General features: G+C 45.5%; 1 long non-coding RNA gene across 6 annotated transcripts in view; it reads right to left on the reverse strand.

Annotated features, from left to right (window-relative positions):
- Positions 1–3453, reverse strand: part of LOC123093243 (uncharacterized) — a 4868-nt gene extending 1415 nt beyond the window's left edge. The window contains exons 1-5 of one of the 6 annotated variants that reach the window (XR_006445213.1): positions 3068–3445; positions 2758–2959; positions 1688–1732; positions 519–674; positions 181–445 (exon numbers count right to left, since the gene is read on the reverse strand). This is a non-coding gene — a long non-coding RNA (uncharacterized lncRNA). Of the gene's footprint in view, positions 1–42; positions 446–518; positions 1736–2757; positions 2960–3039 lie in introns of those variants that run through there. The other 5 variants (XR_006445214.1, XR_006445215.1, XR_006445211.1 and 2 more) reach the window with 5 other exon arrangements.
- Positions 3454–3719: the final 266 nt, after the last annotated feature.

Below are 3719 nucleotides of genomic sequence, written 5' to 3' on the forward strand. Positions count from 1 at the left end.
ATAAAAATTAGATGCAGTATTCATGGATGAAGATCAGAGACATGTCCAATGCAAAATAAATTAAGGTCACATGACCATCTTAACACTTGCACCGTTCATGGATGCAACATTGAACATCTCAACCACAAGAGATCATGTGATTCCATTTAATAGTAAACACACACAACCAAAGGTAGGTACCTTTCCTAGTGTTCCACCAGCAGCCTAAACATACAACTTCTCTAGATGTATTTACCAAGGCTCAGAGTTCAGACGCTAGTGGACCCGAATCCTCCCTCCCCCCAAATGATGCTATCGAGGTCCTCCACCTCGGCGGCCTCCGGCGTCACGATCACCTGGACGATCATCTGTGCGACGCGGTCACCGGACTTCACGGCAAAGTCCACCTCCGAGTGGTTGAAGAGCACGACGCCCACCGGGCAGCGGTAGTCCGCGTCGATCACCCCTACGGTCACGTCGGGAAAGTGAAAACTTGTTTGTGCTCGTCAGCGTCCAAATCCAATAGGGTATTTTCTTACTTTTTAGCACATGCACATGGATCAATAGTAATAGCCAGAGGGCTGGTCCTTACTAGTTGCACAAGACATGAAGAAGGGCGGGTCCCCTCCTTGTTGCACGAACGAATCAACGAGAGACACTGCCGCGAGCCGTGAAGAAGGCCGAGCCCCCTCCTTCTGTAAATAGCTCGGGCGCATAAAGTTGTAAGGAATCTTAATACAATGAACTCATAGTAATGCATAATAACAAGAAAAAAAACCATGAATCCTAAATAAAAAGATCATTCTATGAGTCGGGTTGACAGTTTCGAGACGGCATAAGCATCCTAGATATTCAGTCTAATCTAAAAAGTGAAAAAGACAAGGAGCATATGCACCTTGACTCCCACAGGTGGAGATACAAGGCTAGCTTAGCTCAATCAGAATACTATGGTTTCTACAAAACTGTAGTTTTGGAAACTGTGAGGTGTTTGGCTAAAGCAACAACAGTAGTTTCATAAACACTTGTATTCCTGATAAGTGTTTTCTCTAAAATCCTACGACAATCGACAGAAAAGATATTCAATTAAAACTTAGGTCTCGCTGGGATGGGCCCTATGAGACAGGCATTGTAAGTACACAGATATTTCAGTTACAAAAAGCTATTTAGTTAAAAAGTGACAAATAACTGAATGAAACTCAGACTATATATTTCAGTTACAAAAAATATTTCAGCTTAGGAATGGATTATATAAATCAGACTAGATAGATAACACTACTGAAGCTTACAAGCAAATACATGGGGCATACAAAGATGAAAAACATGCAGTCCTTCAAGTAAATATGAAGACAAAAGGAATGATTTACTTGTTATTCTATTTGACCCCAGTATCTGCCATGCATACAAAATACATATGTGTATTCGACAAAATCTGCAGCTATGCATTATAGTTGCTATCAAAAAAACATTGTAAACCTATCTTGGTTGTAAATTACTGTGATGTAAGATGCCACCAAAAAATGTATCTCCATCTTGAAATTTAGATTTTTATTGACACTATACATAGGTCAGACAAAACACTATAATTCAAGCAAAAAAAGTAGCTTTGCTTAAGAACATGATAGTGAGTACTTACAATTTATCTTAAAATTTCAGGATCAATAAGCTGAAGGAAACAAAGGCGAAGTAAGAATGCGAGGATGAGTCATACCTGCAAGATGAAGAGCATGCATCCCTTCGGGTAAGCCAAAAATAGCTTCTTGTGAAAAAGAAAACAAAGATCAGGTTGTTGTATCTAAATGGTTTGTAAAATATTGTATTTACATAATGGGACATACACATTTACTGAACTTCTTTAGAATGGGGCACAAAACTGATAAGAATACAAAAATATTCAGGTAAACTAGAAGTGACACATTACTGAAAATTATAGTTCAAAACCACTTTAAATTGAGGCAACCAAAAAGAGAAGGAATACACATTACTGGGCAAAAATGCACATTAAATTAAAATGCATATTTTCAGTTAAGTAACAATGATTTGGACTGTAGTTTCAGTCTTTTATTAGTCTATCTTACAATGCAATTTTACATTGCAAACACTACCATTACAAAGGGAATTCACAGAAAGTACATAGGGATTTACAGTGTAAGTATGAATATTAGATTGACTGAACTTATTCTTTGCACAAGTGAGAAATCTGAAACCCTTCTTGTACTTCTGCTGCTGCTACTAGTACAACCTAAGCACTAACAACAATTGAGCAAGAAATATAGTGCAGGATGAGACTCTGCGTTGCCGGCCGGCGAGGCTGAGCAGCAGGTGGCGGATGCGAGCGCCGGACGGGAGAGCAGAGTCACTTAGAGTGAGTGTAGCTGTGTCTTGCTTGACTTGACCAATGAATCACATGTCACTACGTACATACTAGTTTTGCTTGACTTTGACCCACCAAAGTCTTAAACTATGATTAACATCCAATGACCCGGCAAAAAGGAGATTAGCCTCTAATGATGATCATACGTATGCTAGTACTTGAAGCAGGCAAAAGTATATGGGAAATAAACGCATTGGATGCCCTGCTCTGCTTTGCCCTCCCCTCTTGCTGGACCAGATGCATTCATTCATTGACTGGGATCATTTAATGTGGGTTAGTGAGCACTAAACAAACAATGAGGATTGTAGGTGGGCAGAGGCTGTAGGCTGCCGTGGGGGTGTCGGTGAATAGAAAAACTATATGGGCATAAACACAAGCAGCTCGCGGGCACGCGGACGAGAGCTCACCTCGTGGATGAGATGAGATGGTACTGTGCTTGCTTCCAGTAACAGCAGACGGAGAAGGGATATGACGACGGTGCGCTCAACTTCACTTCATCCTTGCCCGCCGCTCGGTTGGGTGCCTCCTCACCGTCCCAAACACATCCATCCATGGCTTCAGGCCCCCACCTTGCAGCTTGTCCATGGCCCGCCCCCTTCCTTCAACTGCCTGCACACAACCACGCGAACACACACACGCATCAGATCCGGGGAAGAAGAAGAAGAACCATAGGAAGAAGAAGATGCTACTTTTGGAGGGGATCCCGTGCTGCTGCACCTCTGCCGGATTCGGGCTAGGGTTTCAAGCGGCGTTAGAGGTTGGAGGCCGCGACTAGGGATGGAAGGAGGAGTCGCCCCCCTCTGCTGGTGCCTCGTAGTGGAGAAGGAGGGAGATCCTGGCGGCGGCGGACCTCTGGTGGTCGCCGCAGCCCGGCCACGGTGGCGTGCAAAAGGAGGCTCCTCCAAAGTAGCCGGCGAGAAGACGAGTTGGGGGAGGTGGAAGGAGACGTGGGTTAGGGCGTCGGCATCCCTATCGCCGTCGTTTGGGGCGGAGGATGCATCTGCGGTGTGGGCAAGATTGGTTGGGGGAGGGGCGATGGAGGGGGAGGGGCAAGCGACAGGGAAGATAAGGTTGTGGTGCGGTGCGGTGCCACTAGTTGTAGGGCGGCCCACGGGTGCTTCGCTGCTGCTAAAGAGGGGTACATCAGCTGATCTGGTCAATTTAAAGTAGGCGACTACTAGGCGCCGGTGCGCCGGCCGAATTTCGGCCGGTCAGAGCGCACCCGTACGATTGCAGTTTCATCTGCCGTTGGATCTGGGCATTTTTTTTCTTCCTCGTCCCGCACATCATGCCAGAACCAAAAAAAAGGGAATCTCCGGTGCACCCGCCCCGCTCACGCAGCCCGCCATGGCCGCGCGTGCCGCTGATT

The sequence above is a fragment of the Triticum aestivum genome, chromosome 4B, assembly GCF_018294505.1.
Source record: "Triticum aestivum cultivar Chinese Spring chromosome 4B, IWGSC CS RefSeq v2.1, whole genome shotgun sequence".
In the NCBI taxonomy this organism is placed as follows: Eukaryota; Viridiplantae; Streptophyta; class Magnoliopsida; order Poales; family Poaceae; genus Triticum; species Triticum aestivum.